We start from the raw sequence: 23,288 nt of genomic DNA, 5'->3' as shown, positions 1-23,288 counted from the left end.
CAAGAATGTTAAATTCTTCAACAAAAATCATCTTGCATCAATATCCGTAAAAGGAATTGAAGGAAGTTTCAAGTTAAGATGCAACTTCACCGTTGAACAAAAATTTCACATGAATAAACAAGTAACATGGCAATTTGATCGTATTTGTGGCTATTCATCTCAATACATTGATGTAATAATAATAATTAGGTATTTAATAGTACCCCATCAAGACATTTACATTGTATAGGACAAGTCAAATGAAAAATAGAAAAATCAATTTTAGAGAACATTCCCCGATGACATTTATCGAAAATTCGGTAGTAAACTTTTCGCATTAATTCACTCAAACATAAAATTCTCAAATGCCACCACTTTTTTGGGTCTCCCAATAGAAGGAAATACTTTGTCATCCTCTTCATTCACAATCTTTCTGATTGTGGAAATATTCAGCTGAAATATAAGTCTTTTAGATTCAGATGAAACATTATATAAATTCTCTTACATTGAATACGTTCGCTATCGTCTGACGTATTGTGGATTTTAGAATATCAGGGTATAACTATTTGAATGAGCGGACCTGAATTCCAAATAGCACTTCCTGAAACCCTGTTATCTATGACCCTGTCTCTTTTTTCAATCACTTTCGGCATTTTCGTAATAAAAATTGATATAAGTTGTGGCAACTGCGTTATGACATTAACGACATTTCATGAGTGCCAACCTAACTTCGTGCTAGTTACAAAAACTTGAGAAAATTATTTCATGGCCAACCGACTGCTAAAATAAATTTGAATGAAGTATACATAGCTCTTTACATTATGTTTAGCTAACCAACAAAACTAACTTGTCTTGGAAGGGCTGGAGCTTTCTTGAAAAAAAAATTGTGTGAAGTACTCATACAGATTTTCACCCCAAAACACCCAGAGAACATGCCCTTCGTAGCAAAATTCCTCTTAAGCCACGATCTCCTTTGTAGGTCCACTTTGTGAAGTGAAAATGAATTTAAGTTAAGGGTAGCTTTATGTATTATGTATGAACAGTTGAACAAGAGGGCTTTTGTGTTTCGGCCGTAGAAAAAAAGATTAAGTAGCACATTATATTATAACCCATTTTCTTATTGTTTGGAATTTATGAAATTCCTACGACCGTTCGTAGGATGCACAGGTGCAGTCGTTATAGGTATTTTATGATGGAATGCGAGATGTCACGTGGAGATGAACCAATTTACTTTATTATACGAAGTTAAACGTGAAATACCGCTTAGGCCAAGACAGTTTAATGCCACACCAATGAGCCACATACTGCGTCTTATCGCGATACTGGCAGGATGTAGATTTTTTCGACCTCGTCCGCGTATAAGTTCGTTGCTGTGTGTGTATTTTCCATCTCCGGTCTGCCTGCAAGTAACAGTTCTTTTCGGACGTCACACCATCGATCATAAGGCAAGAGGATCGCAGCTAATTGTGACAGATGAAAAAAATGGCCGATGGTTATGCGACCAAGAATGCGGCCCGCTTAAACTTCGAGATGGAGGAAGATGAAGCTGTTTTTACTGTGCTGGGGCACGAAGGAATAAGTGATATTTATGGGAAGAAACGGGCCTTTCCTCTCGGGGAATTGCTACACCGGAGGTACCGAGACTTGATAACCAGATCGGAAAATACCAAAAAGGCCGAGAAAATTGAGATACTCGAGGCGCAAATGTAAAAAAATCCACGTCAGTTTGACAAGACTGAAGTTAGGTTAGCTCCGATAACGGTCTGAATGTGTCAAGTCTGGAAAGCGTGGTGGCCATTAGGCTTGTTCGTAGAGTGGTTCACAACGGTTGTGAACTGTACAGAGCAAGCGCAATTCCATTTTAGGGTAGTGAAAGTCCATTTGCGCTTGCTCTGTACAGTTCACAACCGTTGTGAACCACTCTACGAACAAGCCTAACGGCCACCACGCTTTCCAGACTTGACACATTCAGACCGTTATCGGAGCTAACCTAACTTCAGTTTTGTCAAACTGACGTGGATTTTTTACATTTGCGCCTCGAATATCTCAATTTTCTCGGGTTTTTCGGTATTTTCCGATCGGGTTATCAAGTCTCGGTGCTTACAGTTCGTAGAGTGGTTCACAACGGTTGTGAACTTTACAGAGCAAGCGCAATTCCATTTTAGGGTAGTGAAAATCCATTTGCGCTTGCTCTGTACAGTTCACAACCGTTGTGAACCACTCTACGAACAAGCCTAACGGCCACCACGCTTTCCAGACTTGACACATTCAGACCGTTATCGGAGCTAACCTAACTTCAGTTTTGTCAAACCGACGTGGTTTTTTTTTACATTTGCGCTATCTCAATTTTCTCGGGTTTTTCGGTATTTTCCGATCTGGTTATCAAGTCTCGGTGCTTACAGTTCGTAGAGTGGTTCACAACGGTTGTGAACTGTACAGAGCAAGCGCAATTCCATTTTAGGGTAGTGAAAATCCATTTGCGCTTGCTCTGTACAGTTCACAACCGTTGTGAACCACCCTACGAACAAGCCTAATGGCCACCACGCTTTCCTGACTTGACACATTCAGACCGTTATCGGAGCTAACCTAACTTCAGTTTTGCCAAACTGACGTGGATTTTTTTACATTTGCGCCTCGAATATCTCAATTTTCTCGGGTTTTTCGGTATTTTCCGATCTGGTCATCAAGTCTCGGTGCTTACAATTCGTAGAGTGGTTCACAACGATTGTGAACTGTACAGAGAAAGCGCAATTCCATTTTAGGGTAGTGAAAATCCATTTGCGTTTGCTCTGTACAGTTCACAACCGTTGTGAACCACTCTTCGAACAAGCCTAATGGCCACCACGCTTTCCATACTTGACACATTCAGTTTTGTCAAACTGACGTGAATTTTTTTACATTTGCGCCTCGAATATCTCAATTTTCTCGAGTTTTTTGGTATTTTCTGATCTGGTTATCAAGTCTCGGTGCTTACAGTTCGTAGAGTGGTTCACAACGGTTGTGAACTGTACAGAGCAAGCGCAATTCCATTTTAGGGTAGTGAAAATCCATTTGCGCTTGCTCTGTACAGTTCACAACCGTTGTGAACCACTCTACGAACAAGCCTAACGGCCACCACGCTTTCCTGACTTGACACATTCAGACCGTTATCGGAGCTAACCTAACTTCAGTTTTGTCAAACCGACGTGGTTTTTTTTTACATTTGCGCTATCTCAATTTTCTCGGGTTTTTCGGTATTTTCCGATCTGGTTATCAAGTCTCGGTGCTTACAGTTCGTAGAGTGGTTCACAACGGTTGTGAACTGTACAGAGCAAGCGCAATTCCATTTTAGGGTAGTGAAAATCCATTTGCGCTTGCTCTGTACAGTTCACAACCGTTGTGAACCACCCTACGAACAAGCCTAATGGCCACCACGCTTTCCTGACTTGACACATTCAGACCGTTATCGGAGCTAACCTAACTTCAGTTTTGTCAAACTGACGTGGATTTTTTTACATTTGCGCCTCGAATATCTCAATTTTCTCGGGTTTTTCGGTATTTTCCGATCTGGTCATCAAGTCTCGGTGCTTACAATTCGTAGAGTGGTTCACAACGATTGTGAACTGTACAGAGAAAGCGCAATTCCATTTTAGGGTAGTGAAAATCCATTTGCGTTTGCTCTGTACAGTTCACAACCGTTGTGAACCACTCTTCGAACAAGCCTAATGGCCACCACGCTTTCCATACTTGACACATTCAGTTTTGTCAAACTGACGTGAATTTTTTTACATTTGCGCCTCGAATATCTCAATTTTCTCGAGTTTTTTGGTATTTTCTGATCTGGTTATCAAGTCTCGGTGCTTACAGTTCGTAGAGTGGTTCACAACGGTTGTGAACTGTACAGAGCAAGCGCAATTCCATTTTAGGGTAGTGAAAATCCATTTGCGCTTGCTCTGTACAGTTCACAACCGTTGTGAACCACTCTACGAACAAGCCTAACGGCCACCACGCTTTCCTGACTTGACACATTCAGACCGTTATCGGAGCTAACCTAACTTCAGTCTTGTCAAACTGACGTGAATTTTTTTACATTTGCGCCTCGAATATCTCAATTTTCTCGAGTTTTTTGGTATTTTCCGATCTGGTCATCAAGTCTCGGTGCTTACAGTTCGTAGAGTGGTTCACAACGGTTGTGAACTGTACAGAGCAAGCGTAATTCCATTTTAGGGTAGTGAAAATCCATTTGTGCTTACCCTGTACAGTTCACAACCGTTGTGAACCACTCTACGAACATATCAACTAGAAATTGTGGGAGGATGATGGCTTGTGAGAAAGAAATTCTTTTATTGGCGCCCTTCATAGGGAACAAGCCGGATGCGGTTGACTAGCTAAGGTGGGTAGCGAGATGTAATAAAATATCAGGTAGATTTCGTACGTCCTACACGCAGCTGTACCCGAGGAATTTGAATCAAATCGAAGAAATTCTTGTGATGCAACCCAGAACCGTTGCGTCATATGGTATTCTGGACGACCAGGTAGGGCTGGAAATTCGACGAAAGAATTTCTCACGTTTTTTTTTTAAACCTGTGGGTATCTAAATTCGGTCATTCTCATACCAGGATTTTTATCAGTGAAATCTGGTACAAATTCAAATTTTGTGTATTCAGAAATGAGGAGTAACACATGAAAAAATTAAACCCATAAAAAAGTAAATACAATAGAGGGAAAATAGAATTATGTATTGTTGCTTTTTCATTTTATTCAAAACTTTTCACCTCACGAGTTTCGCTCAGCTAGTTAATTATTGAGTGGCAATTTTTCACCGATGACAGCATCTGAGGGCTATTTGTCGGCTATTACCAGTAGTCAGTTTATATTCCCTCGAATCAATTTTTTATTCAATTTTAATTTCAACTGATGGAATTTTGGCAATTCCGAAATTATGAATTTTTATGAGGATTTACCAGATTTTGATTGGTTTTTTCCAATAATGAACGTTTGGAATTTTTCACAGGAACAATTGGATTTCACAGATTATGTTTAGATATCTGAAAAGTTCTGAAAATATATACATTTTTCAGAATCCAAATGCCTTTGAACGTTTTTTAATCTCAACATTTCTTTCAAAATCAGAATCCAATTATGAACTGTTTCACCCCAGTGAAGGCAGTGCTTTCTGTCTCTCACACGGAACGATTCATTGTAGATTTAAGAGGGGTTTCATTGCACTGCGATCTTGAGTCTATTGTACCCCTCATCAGAGCTTATCTCGCTATTACATAGTCTACAACTTGTTCTAGAGTTCTAGTGAACTTCAAGAAGGTAACTTCTTCACTTTTACAAGTTTCTCATCCAAAGAATTTTTGCGTTGGCTATATCAATCAATGGTGAGGCTTTCGTCACTAGATCCAGAATTTCCTCCTCATCCCCACAGAATTTGCAGTCGTCGTTTTCTGCTACGCTCATTCTCATTAGGTGCTTCATGAGGCGGCAATGGTCTGTAAGAATATATTAAGGTGATGTAGCATATTTTGGCTAAGATCCAGATACTTATTGGATTCCTCCAGAATGTTTCTCTTTCTGTAGGAACAACAGAAAGCCAGCCTAAAGTACTCTAGGACCAGTCTCTGTTTCAGAACCATATGAGTACCATTTGATTGTATTCTTCTTGAGAGCTGGGATTGTGGGCTCCTTTACCCAATCTTCTTTTCTACTTAGCATCAAGGTTTTCTTGATGGGGAAGGTTTGCTGCTGGGATAGGCTCTCCCCTAATTCCATTATAGCCTGCCTTGAATAGTCTTAAGAATGACCTATCACAATATGAAGAGGTGTGAGATCTCTAATGATATCCACTGCCATAGAGTGGCACGTTCCCATAGCTCTAGCGGTAAAAACACAAGCTAGCCTTTGTGTTTTATCGAGGGCTCCCTCTTACTGTTCTGACTTGCCTGGGCATACCAAACTATTGCCTCATTAGTTATTATCGATCTCACAAGTCCTACCAGTCAGACTTCTGCACGTCAAGGCTTTTGTTGCTTTTCACAGAAGCTTGCTCTCTAGGGTTATTCCCACATATTTGATTTCAGACTTCCACCCTGTGATGTCTCCATACAATACGGTATATTGATTCGATTAAAGCTGTATGTTCTTCTCTGGAATGCTAGCCGGTAAAAACGTTGAGAGAAATGTGCCTCTCCTCTCAGTCTAAAAGCATCAGTGTGGAGAATGATTTCTCCAGTCGATGTGCATTCTAACGAATTAATTCCCATAAGATATTCCAACTACGGTTGGAGTTTCACTGCCGTAATACGATTAGACTAGCGTATCGATCCTTTCGACCTCTTTTCTTCTAAATTACATTCTCTCTCCGGAGTCTATTCCGATATCGCCCAACCGATGGAATCGACGCAGAGCAATTTTTTCTAAATCTAGGTATAGATTCGGTTAATTCGCTTCCGATCGATATCCTTCCTTTATCGTCGTTCTTTCTGTTTACCTTTTATATCGACATTTTCCGTTGCTCATCTGAGCGATAGATGTGTGAATTAACGCATCGACTGCGGCGTAAATATTTGGCGATATCGGATTTGTTTGGTTTACGAGACTAGCTGGACTTGTGTTTATATTGTTTCATTTCCTGGAGAACTGGGTCAATTGGTCACGCAGCGGCGAACTTTCGATGAGATGATTGCGGAGAGTTGGCAAGATAGTGGTGCCATTCGTGCTATTTACATACCGTCAAGAAAGTTGCTGGAATGTATCATTTGAAAATTGGAGGAGAACTCGCGTGAGGGAGGAGCTTTTACAGCTTTTCCAAAATCATAATCAGAGCGGTCAACCATCTAGGTACTGAACGACATAGAGGGCCTTGTCCTGGTTGAACAGCAGTTTTTCCTTTTCATTAAGGGTCGTTTTTTCTTGATTTCTGCAGTCAGTCGATCCAGAGGTTTTTCCTATTCCTGAAACTCTTTCTTGTAAGTAAATTTTTCTATACCACAGAGAGGTTCCAGGCCATGGAAAGGAGTTTGTGCTCCGTTCCTAGCAAGTGTATTAGCCTCTTCAGTGACCGAGAACCCAAGCAAACTTTGTTATCCTTGCCTAATTCGTTGAGTCCCCTTCGTCACATCCATATCATCTTAGAATCCATGATGTGCGAGGTTGGTGCTTTGATCGTAGCCTAAAGGTGCCTACAGATTACTCTGACGTGACGTGGGCCCAGGTCATAATGCGCATGATTGAAAATTCCAACATATACTTCATTCACTTTTATTTTAGCAGTCGGTTGGCCATGGAATTTGACACATTTCACTCTGTATAGTAAGAAAATGTCGGGTTATGAAGCTTGTCAAAACATTTTTGGGTTTTAAATCAACGCTATGTTGCCCGTTTTACGTAAAAGTTTCTGTTGTTACGTATTTTATCACAATGTCGAATCTTTTCGGAAAATATGTGACGAACATAATTGAAGTTTATACAAACTGATTGAAGGCATGCCAAATCCAGTTATTTGCATGGAAAATACAAAAGATCAGTATAATATCATAATATGCACTAGCTTGAGGAGAGTTAATGTTCGTTATCTTCTTTCGCTTACATCATTTGTAGATTTCAAAAATATTAACCCGAAGATGAAATGCATATGATGCAGTGGTTGACAATGGTTATCTCCCGAAAGAATTAACAAATAATTACAAGAATGTTAAATTCTTCAACAAAAATCATCTTGCATCAATATAAGTGAAAGGAATTGAAGGAAGTTTCAAGTTAACCCATAATAACCTAGTGTTACACATATGTAACGCAAATTTCACTGGCAAATCTATTTTATTTCTCAGCAACTGTAGCTATTAGCGTTACATATATGTAACACCATTTTTCTCAAACAAAAACCATACAATTTTCAAACAGAAATTGAGTTGTTTTTGTCTTGTACACTCTATAAAGAATTTTTATTCAATTAGAATAGTGATCATAACTCAGGTTATTAAGGCTTAAGATGAACTTCACCTTTGAACAAAAATTTCACATGAATAAACAAGTAACTGGGCAACATGCGCGTATTTGTAGCTATTCATCTTAATACGTTGATGTAATAATAATACTTAGGTATTTATTAGCACCTTAAGACATATACATTGTATAGGACAAGTCAAATGAAAAATAGAAAAATCCATTTTGGGGAACTTATTCTCCGATTACATTTATCGAAAATCCTGTAGAAAACTTTTCGCATTAATTCACTCAAACATAAAATTCTCAAATGCCACCACTTTTTTGGGTCTCCCAATAGAAGGAAATTCTTTGTCATCCTTTTCATTCACAATCTTTCTGATTGTGGAAATATTCAGCTGAAATATAAGTCGTTTAGATTCAGATGAAACATAATATAAATTCTCTTACATTGAATATGTTCGCTACCGTCTGACGTATTGTGGATTTTAGAATATCAGGGTATAACTATTTGAATGAGCGGACCTGATTTCTAAATAGCACTTCCTGAAACCCTGTCTCTTTTCTCAATCACTCTCGGCATTTTCGTAATAAAAATTGAAATTAGTTGTGGCAACGGCGTTATGACATTAACGACATTTCATGAGTGCCAACCTAACTTCGTTCTAGTTACAAAAACTTGAGAAAATTATTTCATGGCCAACCGACTGCTAAAATAAATTTGAATGAAGTATAGGAGTTTGCGCGTAAGCGTTCAAATTGATCTGACGTGACGTTCATAGGCATTATGGCGTGGGCCCACGTCACGTCAGAGTAATCAGTAGGCACCTTTACTGTCAGAGTATATCGCTATGTTACATTTTTTTCTAAGTTTATTTCCCCATATTATCTTTCCATTGTGAATATTTTTTCTGCCTGAAGGACGCTTGCACAACGGCCTAGTGATAGTGAGCTTCTAGTGGCAGCTACAACTACTCCTGCGCCATTCCCTTTCATTGTTTTCAAACCAGATGTATACCATTTAATGGTATACAGGTTTTGTGGGTGAATTACCTTTCCCAATCTCCCTTTCTACTTGGCCTTGTAGTGAATGAGGGAGGCTCTCTGATTCCTAATTCTCTCATCACCTATAACTTACCTGGGTATGCTCAGGATGGTCTCATAGAAATATACGAAGAGGTGTGAGATTTCTAATGATCTCCAGTGCCTTAGTTAAGCACCTCCTTATAGCTCTAGTGATGCAAAGACCAAATTAGCCTTTGTATTATATCGAAGATACTGTTCTGACTTACCTTTTCATGCTAGACTGTTACCTCATAAGTTAACAGCACCAAACATAATATTTTGTATATCCCGTATCGGACAAGACAAAGAAGAAATTACTTCGCGTCCTAAGATGATAACTTTACTGATTGTCAGATATGATTGTGTAGAAATAGAATGGAATGATTCTCTCTTCGGCATACAGGATGCTTCGAACATCTTCTTCCATCCAATTGGGAACCCAATTCAACGCGGGCTTTACGGAAAAACAAGGATTTTCTCTGTGGCCCGTTCAGCACGATCGGTGGCGGAAGTCCCTGCTTTGTCGCCGCATGACTGCGTGTGCATACGCGGAAATGAAAAATTTATCGGCGGACTCCAGATGTGGGCGTCTCTTCGCCACCACCTCGTGACCAACCCCCGATCGATCGATCTGACCGTTAAAATCCCGGGTTGCAATCGAGTCGTTGCATTTATCGTGATTCATGGATTGCCGACCAGGGGCGACGGCGTACGTAAATCGACGTCGTCGGCGTCCTTATCCGCGGCCGTTCGATTAATAAGGGTTCACGTCGGATCGTAACCCCAAGTGTGGGCGCTTTATCGACACTTGTGGGCGTTCCGGAGATTGACGCGTTATATCATCTGCTCGTCAGCGGCGTCCCTATCTTTATTTCCACTTGGACGCTCTCGAAATTTTAATGGTCTCGGTGAGTGGTTGTTGAATGGGCCGCCCACCGCTTGACATCTCCATTTTGGGTAATTGAAAACGAAAACGCCCGTGCATATCAATTTTCGATTAAAAAAAATGAGAAAAGTCCCGACATAAGAGATATCGAAATTCTGCTTGCGTCACTTTTAATTCAATGAAAAAGTAGCGAAAACCGCAATCTTCTATCTTCAAAGATGAGGGAGTAAAAGAGCCCAAAAGGGGTACAGAGTGGGCAAAATTCGTTGTCTACTGAGAGGATCTCGAGAACTATAGCAGCTAGAAGAAAACGGATGACACATTTCCGATCTCATTTTCGGGGAAACAAAGAATGGTTAAAACCACAGCCTTCTACGATACTTCTTTTTGAGTTTGACAGTTTCGTAAAGTTCTCATAACTTTTTTGTCTTTGAAGTTACAAACCTGAAACTTGAACCTTCTACAGGCACTTTTTTACGTAGAATCCACAGATGAGCTTAAAATAATTTTTCATGTCAAATCATTAGGGGAACTTTAATTTTTTTAAATGCAACTTTTATTGAATTTTTTTTTTAATTGGAAAAAATATTTTGTCAGTAGATTCTACGTATGAAAGTGCCTAAGAAAGTTTAAGTTTCAGACCTGTAACTTCGAAGACAAGTTATGAGAACTTATCGGAATCGTCAAAATCTCAATTTTTGTTCATAACTCGAAACCTAAAAATGATAGGCTGATTCAGTTTTTAGATTTGGATTAGTCATGAAAAAAGAGCTGGAGAATGTGTCATCAGTTTTCTTCTAGCTGCTATAGTTCTCGAGATCCCCTCAGTAGACAACGAATTTTGCCCACCCTGTACTCTCGACATGCGTCACAAAAACTGTATACAAAAATGATACCTGCATATTCTTCGTAAGAAAAGTTCATTTTCAATAAAGGAACTAAACCAACGTAGCAACTTTTACATATACTTCATTCAAATTTATTTTAGCAGTCGGTTGGCCATGAAATAATTTTCTCAAGTTTTTGTAACTAGAACGAAGTTAGGTTGGCACTCATGAACTGTCGTTAATGTCATAACGCCGTTGGCACAACTAATATCAATTTTTATTACGAAAATGCCGAAAGTGATTGAAAAAAGAGACAGGGTTTCAGGAAGTGCTATTTAGAATTCAGGTCCGCTCATTAGAATAGTTATACCCTGATATTCTAAAATCCACAATACGTCAGACGGTAGCGAACATATTCAATGTAAGAGATTTTATATAATGTTTCATCTGGATCTAAAAGACTTATATTTCAGCTGAATATTTCCACAATCAGAAAGATTGTGAATGAAGAGGATGACAAAGAATATCCTTCTATTGGGACACCCAAAAAAGTGGTGGCATTTGAGAATTTTATGTTTGAGTGAATTAATGCGAAAAGTTTACTACAGGATTTTCGATAAATGTCATCGGAGAATAAGTTCCCTAAAATGGATTTTTCTATTTCTCATTTGACTCGTTCTATACAATGTAAATGTCTTAAGGTACTAATAAATACCTAATTATTATTATTACATCAATGTATTAAGATGAATAGCCACAAACACGCGCAAGTTGCCCTGTTACTTGTTTATTCATGTGAAATTTTTGTTCAACGTTGAAGTTGCATCTTAACTTGAAACTTCCTTCAATTCCTTTTACTTATATTGATGCAAGATGATTTTTGTTGAAGAATTTAACATTCTTGTTGTTCTTGTTAATTCCTTCGGGAGATACCCATTTCCAACCACTGCATCATATGCATTTCATCTTCGGGTTAATATTTTTGAAATCTACAAATGATGTAAGCCAAAGAAGATAACGAACATTAACTCTACTCAAGCTAGTGCGTATTGTGATATTATACTGATCTCTTTTATTTTCCATGCAAATAACTGGATCTGGTATGCCTTCAAACATTTTCTATAAACTTCAATTATTATGTTCGTCACATATTTTCCGAAGAGATTCGACATTTTTATAAAATACGTAATAACAGAAACTTTTACGTAGAACGGGCAACATAGCGTTGATTCAAAACTCAAAAATGTTTTGACAAGCTTCATAACCCCACATTTTCGTACTATACAGAGTGAAATGTGTCAAATTTCCATGGCCAACCGACTGCTAAAATAAAATTGAATGAAGTATAGGTAAACAAATTTTGTCAGTCACAAGGGACACTCAACTTATTCATTTTACAAAATTAATGTGGTCGCATGCAGAAACTTTAGAATCCAAACGACATTGTTATATTAGTCTTTATACACCCCTTAATTTTTCTTCTCGAGTTTTGAATCATCCTGTTAGGTGGTAGGACCGAAATAAAGTTTGCTGCATACGGTCTACTCCGCAGACTATCCTCACCAATTTATTTCTCCTGATTCGCATGCGAAACATCGAGTTTCTCTCAACCCCGTTCCAGAGACGGAAAATCTCATTTGCCAAAAATAGTTTCCAATTTTCTTCCATAAAGTGCTAAACGCGCTCCACCTTGAACTCCCACACGGAACCCCATCGCACCCGCGATATGGATCGCGAGAAATTTTTCAGTCGAGAATTTCTAAATTTAAATATCGGTATTCCGACACGCGAAAATTGAATTATTATCGTGCCCGAGGCCTTCGGGTCTAAATTTAACGGTTAAGTTTTTCTTGGGAACGCGAAAACGCCGAGGAAAACGAAGATGTGTTATTATTATTATTTATTATTCAGGAATATCGGACGAACGACCTCCTGCGTTGCGTCGTAAAATTAACATTCGCGTAGGAAAAACATTTTCTGAAACAATTCCGCATAAAATTAACCAGCCTAATAGTCCATGACCTCGAGGTGTTTTATTGTCTGAATTTTTTCAAACAACACAAGGTGTATCAATGGAATTCCTCTCGCATCGCTGTTGAATCGATCGTTCAAACAACACGTGTATAAAAAATCGATTTGATACTTTTTTTCAACCTGGGTGAAGGTTTGTTCACTGGGAGATTAGTAATTTCTTTTTTATCCTTTTTTCTTTAAGAATTGAAGGCTGTATTCTTATAGAAACATTTAGCCACATTACTTCAGTGATGTTTGTCATCATTTCGATACAAAATGCTGAAACATTGAGTTTACTGCAAACATGGAGTAACACCCGATCTTTGTTCATTTTGAGGGTTAAAATTTGTGGAGTGACAAATCTAGAAATCATCTAGTAGTATGTCTGGATGTTGGGCTCATGATACTGGAAAAATATAATTTTTCTACGTCAGATGATCTAGGAACTTGCAGTCTACCGAATACTGAACCACACCCCTCTTAAACACACAGTAAGAGGGATGTTTGACTGAACGCACTCGAACGAATGGTTGCAATCAAACTTTAAACATTTTATTAATATTGTTTGTGAATGATGCGTCTGGGAAAAATCGAAAATTTCCCTTGTAAATTCGAATTTATCCTCATTGTCGCATAATTTCCATTTCCCACACCTCTGCTTCTACGATAAAACCAAGGATAAAGGCGTATCGGGACCGGAAAAATCGTTTTATGAAGCAGGAACTCCAGATAGGAATAAGGATCTTGAAGTTTATATCGACGCTGGTTTTTCGCAATAGCTGTTCGTTCGAAGTAGAATAATAGGGAGAAGGATCCTTTCATGAACTATTTATTTGTTTCTGTGCTTACTTTTCCCATAGGAATTCTAGGGACTTGCCTCAAGTGGATTATTCATTTGAAATTACCCTTTTTTACTTCTCTCCTTATGGACATTTCAGTTTGGCATTTTAAAGTAAACATTTTAAAGTAAACAATATTCTCGAGATGGTCATACTGTTGTAAAATATACAGATAAGAGTCTTTGACTCTGTGAGTGAATATTTCAACAATAGATTCTTGAGGTCGAAAGCAACCCTTTTGTCCTTTACACTTTTTTTTCGAATCGGTTCTGTTTAAAAGATACATTTGATGTTGATAATTTGATGTTCAAAAATAAAAAAGTATCTGTTAAATTTGAAAAATTGATTACTTTGGCTGAATACAACTCTGTTTAAGAGATCCACAGATGTGTAGTGTCACAGATTTAGCTAGTTATTCTGAAGGTAATTCAATTTTCCCATTTACATTATGAAAACTTATTATTAGGTCCCAATAGGAAAAAATGGCATAGAAAAAAAGTGTTTCTTTAGACCTCAAGTATCTACCGTTGAAATATTTGTACAAGTCAAAGACTCACCGTGTATATAAACAACCTGAACAGGGTGACGTACCACCTGGCAGAATTTCCATTGTGAACGAATTTCAGCTCAAAAACACAACAAATCTTAGCGGAAAACCAGCAGTAGGACCAAGTAATATCCTCATCATTAATCCTCTTTTGTTCAGTGGATCTGTAAAATAGCCGTTGAGCATCAGTTGCTCTCGATGATTTGATTCATTTCGAATCCCAGACTTCGTAACCGGTGCATCTCCACGAGCTCATTCACCAGAACTCTTCGCCATAGTTGACTAAAAACGAGCCGCGGTTTTTGTGTTTCTTTTCATCCAGAAATCCGCCTGCCTGCTGTTGCCGCGCATGGATGAAATCACAGATTGTTTCTGGTCAGCGTCAAGTGTCGTTAGGGCTTGCGTTTGGCTGTGGATCCTATTTCTATATGGCAGTTGCAGAATACGATATCCTTCAATAAAGGTTTCCCTAAGTGGTGCCACTATGTATTTGAAAGCGAATCTTATGGGTATTGGGGGAATGTTGTCATTGTCTACCCTTGAATTATTTGGAGCCATATGACTTCAGCTAAGACCTGATGCATAATTGGAAAAGTAACTAAAATGCCGTTCAGTTAATGCAAAGGTACTAATCTTCTGAGCTCCATCAAAACATGTCCTCAAAAATAAATGAATAAGAAGGAGCGATTAAAAATTCGTTTGTTTTTAAATTGTTGTGTGCTCTTATTTTTTTGATCACTCTGTTTCCATTGTAGAGGACCTCAAAGTTGAGCCAATTTTCGGAGGTTTACCGTGACCTTTTAAACTTTTTTTCAGTTGAGGAAAGAGATGATAGTCGGATGGAGCCAAATCTGGTGAATGAGGTGGGTGTTCTAGTAATTCAAACCCTAAATCACGAATTTTTTTCATGGCAACATGAGATTTGTGTGCAGGGGCGTTGTCCTGCAAAAAACGAAACACCTTTAGATAGCTTTCCGCGTCTTTTGTCTTTATTTTTTTTCCCGTAGAGTGGTCAGTAATAATCTCCGGTTATTGTTCTACCCTTATCCAAAAAATCAATCGTGATTACTCCATGGCAATCCCAAAAAACTGAAGCAAGAACTTTTCCAGCAGATTTTTGGACACTAAACTTCTTAGGTCTTGGAGAACCAGAGTGTCTCCATCGATTGTTGCTTTGTTTCTGGATCGTAGAAATGTACCCAAGTCTCACCCAAAGTAACAATTCCATTTAAGAAGTCTACATCGTTTTCAAATCGAGCACAGATCGAACGCGATGCTTCTACCCTTGCACGCTTTTGGTCAACATTCAGACATTTGGGGATCCATTTTGCAGCAATTTTCCTCATGTCCAAATTGACGTGAACTATATGATGAACCTGTTCGTATGAAATATTCAGTGCCTCAGATCTCCGTTTTAGCCCAATTCGACGGTCTGATCAAATCATGTCATGAACTGCATCGATATTTTCGGAGACTGACACAGAAACTGTTCTTCCCGATCGGTCATCATCTTCAATGGAAAATTTACCTCTTTTGAAGCTTGAAGTTCAATTTTTCACGGTCGCATACTAAGGGCATTGATCACCAAGGGTATCAAGCTTCTTAAATCTGCTTACCTCTTAACCCTTTTAAATACAGGTAACTACTTGATGGCTCGATATCCCAATTTTTCGATTTTCACAATTTCGGTGAACATCTTCTTTCTTTATTGCGTAACTCTGGTTTGGTTTGTTGACCTCAAACTTCACACTGACACTTCCAATGAGTTATTGTTCGTTTTTATGGTAACGCAATGTTTTTTATACATGGAACTGGTCTAGGCTAACTAGACTATTATCGGATGTATTATCCAGTTTCTGGACTTCCCTTTCGTTATGAATCATCCTTTGGTCTGCATTCCATAATTCAAATGGACCCACCTTGGATTTATTCGGATTAGAATAAGTGCGAACTTGAAATTTTTTATGATGGAGAGATATTATTCTTGCTGGATCATTATTTGGGCTGTAGGAAACAAAATCGCTGTTCGTCCTTCGTTTCAAACCATTGTGAACCTGCTTTCATTGTCCTATCCGGAGTAAACTAATCTTCCCCGACCCAATTATTCTGATTTGCCACTTGTACGAGGAGTAACTCCTGTCTACATCTCCCCGTCAATTTCTCACGTGTGAACCCTGCCTAACCCGCTCCAGTTTTCTCTCGGATGTCCTTCTGTCGCGCTGACGGTGTGTGTGCGTCTCGCAGTCAAAACAGAAATGCGATAAAAAACTCGCGGGGGGCAACGAACCGGGCCAATTCGTCGCCGACGTACTGACTCACTCCGTGTCACCGTCACCGAGCGACCGGTCCTCCTCCATTCATGCGGACGGGGCATTACTTATGGCCGTTTGCCACGCTACGACCCGACGACTTGATGTTTGTTCTTCGGTTTTTCCGGGAGGGTTTTATGCGGTATTGGGGACACGAAAGGGTTCGTTTCTCGGGAGATTCGTGGAGGATAAGCGCCAGCTCTTTTAATATCGACGGGGAAATTTTTTCGATATACATATGGGGCACTCGTTATAATCTGGATATTGCACGAAATGTTTGCTTCAGGTGAATAAACTTCATCGGAAGTAGGGGAGACTGGGGATGGTCGTGATATTTTTATATGATGATTACCAACAGTTCGCGAAATTTTCGTTTAGTTTTCTTGATCCTCCCAGTTTTCCGGGTAACTTTTCCGAACTTTTCTTCAATAAAAAGCTTCTTCGAAGTATGAGGGACAGAGCTCCATTTTTATTTGTAAGGATTACATTGAAATGTCGTAATTTCTTCTTAGTTCCACTATTTTATCGGAAAAATGGGTGATATTTGTTCTCTCAAATTCATTCATGTTTCTCCAGGCCTAACTGGAGCCTTGTGACCCATTGTTCATCCGCATGCAGTTGGAGATGGATTGGCTCATGTTTCCCTAACCCATGGGAGAGTTGAACAGGGGTCGAGAGAGACTTGACCATAAATTTGTTTATCAGGAAAAACACTGAAAGGAAACAATTTTCAATGACCAACGATTCTCTATGTCAAGATTTTCATCATCAGATGTTTCAGCGTATGAAATACATATTTTCTATTTCAGAGTCACTCTCACTTATTTCCGAGATGTTTTTTACTTTTCTGAACCTTTGTATATTTTTTATATTTATTCCTATTATTCAATTTTCTTTTTTTGAAGCAAACTATTATCTAAGCTCAGTGCGGGAAACTTGGACCACTGATTATGTCTCTCGACCAAAGCATGGGTCAAGTCTCCCGCACTCCCTTTCAGTCTATTCAACAGATGTTTTCTTGAAACTTTTACAACTATTATTAAAAACGCTTAACGTTGGTAAAACAATATTAATCAATGAAAGCAATAGAATTAAATGAATCCACGCACCTATTCAACTTTCCAGATAGTGTAGCAAACAAAAATTTTTCAATTTCTTACTTCCTAACAACAAAATCACGCTCAACCCTCTCACTCCCGAACTGTTGTGATGGCGGCCAAAATGTAGTCGCCACTACTTATGCCCGGTTACGAGTATATCGCAAGCTATTTACGATACCGGTAGCGCGAAATTTGAATTGAAATATTTGAGGTGGTTCAAGTCTCCTACCTGAGCAAGTCTCCCGGACTCCCCCTACTTTCACCATAGAAAAGTGGGTATTTACTTTCCTAGGAGTGTTGTCCTCCTATAAGGTTACTATAGGTGAACAAAATATGTTCATTAGTTTCATCAGAGCTCTTGCACTAGCGGTACAAGGTGCCATTTTCTTTGAATGTTTATCGACTAGGTGGCCAGTCTCTGTTTCCTCTCAAGGGCCTGGAATTTTTTTGACCTCTCGGTCTCTCTGTGAGTAGTGGATCTCCCGCTTAGCCAGTGTCTGCCTTCTAGTTTCCAGGCACCAAATAAGACGCCAGCTCACGCGAGGCTTTCCTATATTCTCCTATACCAAGTTCATCTTATCCTCAGAAAGTGATTTCAGTGTTTCCTGACTGTCGCAATCATATAAAGTTGTGTTTTCCGGAGTATTCTCCAGCGTGAGAACATGAACAGCATATAGTTCAGCTTACTCTATGGAGCAGTCCTTTCCTAGTGGGATGGACTGGTTGAAATGTGGTCCCACAATCCCTACACCAGTCCTGTTTACATCACAGAGCCATCTGTGAACCAAGTGAAACCTTCAGGCAGAAGAAGCCTGTTTGGTTTAGACTTTAGATCCCTATCAGGAACTAACTACCATGTAGGGTTTGTCAGAGGAGAAGCTGAGGCCCTCATGGTCCTATGTATGGAGAAGGGATGCGAATGGTACTAACTAAAGGGTTAGTAGTTTAGGAAATTTGGTTAGGAGAGGCATGTTCCTTTATCCAACCAAAGCAACCGATTAGTTGACCACGTTTTTGACAGTAGTAGATAAGTATGAACCAAAACCCTTTTCTGTGAACAATGTGATTCGTACCACAGAGTAAATCCTCGAAAGCTACACCAGAATACCTTTAGGAAAAGGTTCGAATTCCGCTCCCTCTTGCTAAGCATTAGGGATGTTCGTTTTGGTCCTAGGACCTGGGCAGATTGCTCACAATCGTTCGTTAATGATATCCAGATGAAGGGAAGACGTTCTGTCAAAAGAAAACTTTCAACTCCTTACGATTTTCAGTCACGTGACGAAGAAATCCGTTGCCTCTCGGATGGTAAAACGAACTACCCTAGCGAAAGAACCCGTCGGCGAAATTGCAAATTACGAGGAATCTCATCGAATTCCGCTGTTGTTTCCACAGCCTCGGCTCGTTAATCTGCAGCGTCAATTTATATCGAACTGGGGATGTTCATCCCCGGGGATTAGCATCGTATTACAAACCGATATAGGAGACTGGCTGCGTTACAACCAATCTTTCTCGATCCATCGAAATATACTACGCATCTTCGTCCCGAAATAGACGATATCAAACTTTTTTTTTTCGCGCGACGTACAGTTGCGTAATGAGGGAGCGTTATCTCTTCTAATTTCCTGAAACAAAACCCGGGAAATCACTCCCAGTTATTCTGTTTCTAATTGCGTCAACCGACGACGAAGAGATGTTCGAATTACCGTAGAGGATCGGTAAAAATCCCAGCAGGCATCATTACGGTCTAGAAAAGCGAGGAAATTGTCCGCTGAACTGACAGTCTCGCTTTGGTAGCGGAAAAAAGTTTTTTTTTTTTTGATCGAGTGTTCGAAGTTGAACGTAGGTCGGTTTTCGACAGCAGTGAGGAATCCCATCCTATAAGCATTCAAGTGAGTTTTCGTTAAATCTTTAAATTATATGGAACCACTCAGTATATGACAGAAAGACATGATAATGCCACTATAGTTGAATATCGAAATATCTCCTCTTTTAACATTAACTCTATTCTCTTTTTTAACAGCACTAGGATGGCTATGGAAATTGACTCATTACACGGTGTATAGTAGAAAATGTGAGGTTATGACGCTTGTCAAAACATTTTTTGGTTTTAAATCTACGCTATGTTGTCCGTTCTACGTAAAAGTCTCAGCAATTACTTATTTCCCACAATCTAAATTTACATCAGAAAATGTATTCGAAAATACATATGTGATAAATATAATTAACGTTTATACAAACTGATAGAAAGGATTCTTAATCTAGTTATGTGCATAGAAATGATAAAAAATCAGTTTTCAAATACGCATATTCATTTTTGCCATGGAAGAAAAGCAAATTATCATTGACACATAATATGCAATTGCTTGAAAAAAGTTAATATTGGCTATCATCTTTAGCTAAAGGTTGAACTCGTTATATCAGTTGTTGAATTCAGAAAAATCAACCTATTACAAGAATATTGAATTCTTCAACAAAATTCATATTTCATCTTGGAAGTCAAAATAGTTGAAGGGGGTTCTAAGGCAAGGCAGGAGTTATTATCCTTCATTTGAAAATAATGCAGCTTCAACTATTTCCACATATAAAGGGTGAGTCTTTGACTCGTACAAATATTTTAACAGAAGATTCTTGAGGTTTTTTCCGAATCGGCTCAGTTTAACAGATACAGGCTGTTGAAAAACCTTAAAAAAATATTATTTTTAGTTCTCTCTCACAAACGGTTTTATAGAATGAAATGAATTTCGGAATTAAGTTTTTCAATTATTTGATTAATCTTTTTCAGATACAAGATATCACTCACGTCTTCCAGTTTTCTCATTATGACCATTACGTACCTTAAAAATACCAAAAATTTAAAGAACCCAACTCATGAAGCTAAGTTAGATGCTATCGTATTAATATATTGCACGTTTTGTAACATGAAAGTATTTTTCATATTTTCTCGTATAATACGCCGTTTTCGAGTATTTTGATGTTCAAAAATTAAAAAGTACCTATCTGTGAAATTTGAAAAATTTTGTAGTTTGGCTGAATACAATTCTGTTCAAAAGAACCACAGATGTGTTGTGTCATAGATTTAGCTTGTTACTCTGAAGGTAATTCTGTTTTTCCAAGGGTGGCACAGTTCATTATGAAAACTTAAAATGGCCAAATCTTTTCATCAGGGCCGGATCGGAAAAAATGGTATGGGAAAAAAGTGTTTCTTTCAAAGATTCACCCTGTATACTTATCCTATTATCTGAAATTTGTAGCAATTTTTAGAAGTACGAAAATATTTTTGTGTAGGACGACCTAAAAACTTGCGGTTATTATTGATTCAACAGGGAAAATTTTCGGTTTTCCAAGAGATAACATATCTAGTAACCTCTCGAAGAAGGTAAGTACGTGTTTTCCAATTACTGTTATAATAAAAGTGATATCAGGGCAATTATCTCTCACCAATCAATTAGATTGGGACTCTCCATCGAATTATGTTGATAATTTTTGGATTTGTCGCCTGAAATATCAAAGATCGAACATTGAAATGTTGAAATGACTCTTAGAATAAATATTTCAACAGATGAGATACGTTGAAATCAATAATTCGTATCCCTTTTTATTTTTGGCTTCAATCTTCTGTGAAACGTGTTTGAGTAGAAATTAATGAATATGAATAAGTATTTCAGTGGAAAACGCAAGTAAAACGTCACTTTCGGGAAAGAATCCAAATTCGATGAAGTTTCGAGTACCTCGACGTCAAAACCGCCCACGAATTGAACGAAAAATCTTTCTCGGTGAAGTTGTTGTTGATCTGCCTGTTTCAGTATTCAGATTCGGCTTAGAATCGGGTGATGTTTGGGTCAACGTATCACCAAAACAATGCCGCGTGTCATTCAGTCGATAAAACCTCCACAATTTTGATAAGTTCGTGACATTGACCATTTCCTGGAGGCGTATTAATAAACTTTTAGGACGATATATATGTGATTGCGTAATCACGTATCGTCTATTTGCACTGTGCGGAGTTGGTTCGCATTATTTTCTATCTGTCCCGTTCTAATTTGGTAGGAACGGATGCAGGTGTAAACAAGGCGAAAATGTTTATATATGCATATCTACGATTTTTCGAATCGCACGTATGCAAATATGACCGAACAAAGATGGCTGACGTGTGCTCTGCTTTTATCGATATGGATATACTGCCCAACAATTGAGATGGACAAGAATCGTCAAATGTTCACAAAATTTATGAACTTCTTCACTTTTGTGAAGCAGTAGGTAGGTAAATGTCGGCTCAGCAATAGTCTAAAATTGTATGAAAAGTTTATTATCGTCACTGACGTGTGACGTTCCTTAGTAGGTTGTTTATTGGCTGTCAGGCTGTCATCAGTTCTATTCATTGAAATTTTCACAAGGCATATCGTTCTATGGTTAAGTCGCTTGGTATTGATAGAACGGCACCCATAAATTAAGGGCCCTGGAATTAGTCCAGAGTGGCCGATGTGAAAAAGGGCATTCCTGTGATTTGATATTTTTATGATGTATTCGAAAGTCTGTAGATCTGAGGATATATTGAAAAATTCTTAGCCTATTATGGAACCAAACAAAATTTCAATGTCAACATATTCTCCTCTTAATTGGATACATTTATTACAGCGAACCAGCAACGTCTCTAGACCTTTCAAAAAAAATGTTTCTTCTTGCTCTGCGAACCAGGGGCCTATTGCACCAAACTACTTTGCAACTTTTCACTTTGCACTTTTCACTTTTCAAATAAATTACGTTGCACGAAAAACATTCAGAATTGAAAAGTGCAAAGTGAAAAGTCAAGTGCAAAGTGAGAAGCACTTCGCAGAAATGATCGTATTCTGTTGCACCAAAAGATTAATTCTTCAAATCAAATGTCAGATAGGACAAATTTGTCAAATTGAACCAAAGGTGATCGAAGCTCTTTGCATTTTTTGTATTTCTTTTGCTCATAATTACCAAAAATCGCAAAAGTTGCGGAATGTCACGTCAACGAATTCTGTTATCTGTGAACGAATTTATTTGAAAGTTTCAGGAGAAAATCATTACCATGGTTACTGTCACAACGATTGACATGATTGATGAACGCAAAGTGCAAAGTGAAATATCAAAAATGCAAAGTGTTAGGGGAAGTGTTGTGCAACAGAATTAATTTTCACTTCGCAAATTTGATAAAATGCAAAGTGCAAAATGAAAAGCTGCAAAGTAGTTTGGTGCAACAGGGCCCAGGCCTCCACAGATTTTATTACCTCCTCGTTGGAGGAAAATTTACGACTTTTTTTTCAGTTGAGGAAAGAGGAAAAAGATGATAGTCGGATGGAGCCAAATCTGGTGGATAAGGGGGGTGTTCTAGTAATTCAAACCCTAAATCACGAATCTTTTACATGGCAACATGAGATTGTGTGCAGGGGCGTTGTCCTGCAGAAACAAAACACTTTTGGAAGCTTTCCGCGTCTTTTCTGTTTAATTTTTTCCCGTAGAGTAGTCAGTAATGTCAAATAGTAATCTTCGGTTTTTGTTCTACCCTTATCCAAAAAATCAATCATGATTACTCCATGGCAATCCCAAAAAACTGAAGCAAGAACTTTTCCAGCAGATTTTCGACACGAATCTTCTTAGGTCTTGTAGAACCAGAGTGTCGTCATTCCATCGATTGTTTCTTTGTTTCTGGATCGTAGAAATGTACCCAAGTCTCATCCAACAATTCGGTTTAAGAAGTCAACATCGTTTTCAAATCGAGCACAGATCGAACGCGATGCTTCTACCCTTCCACTCTTTTGGTCAACAT

The 23,288-nt window shown here is 38.5% G+C and overlaps 1 protein-coding gene across 4 annotated transcripts in view; it reads left to right on the top strand.

The window, feature by feature from the left end:
- Positions 1–23,288, top strand: part of LOC123311027 (arf-GAP domain and FG repeat-containing protein 1) — a 50,297-nt gene that overhangs the window by 5,407 nt on the left and 21,602 nt on the right. The window contains exon 1 of one of the 4 annotated variants that reach the window (XM_044894776.1): positions 19,316–19,383. The exons of the other annotated variants lie outside the window; for them this stretch is intronic. The gene's annotated coding sequence lies outside the window, so the exon portion shown is untranslated. Of the gene's footprint in view, positions 1–19,315; positions 19,384–23,288 lie in introns of those variants that run through there. 4 annotated transcript variants of the gene reach the window in all.

The sequence above is a fragment of the Coccinella septempunctata genome, chromosome 4, assembly GCF_907165205.1.
Source record: "Coccinella septempunctata chromosome 4, icCocSept1.1, whole genome shotgun sequence".
Lineage (NCBI taxonomy): Eukaryota > Metazoa > Arthropoda > Insecta > Coleoptera > Coccinellidae > Coccinella > Coccinella septempunctata.
This window is presented reverse-complemented; position numbering and strand designations above follow the sequence as displayed.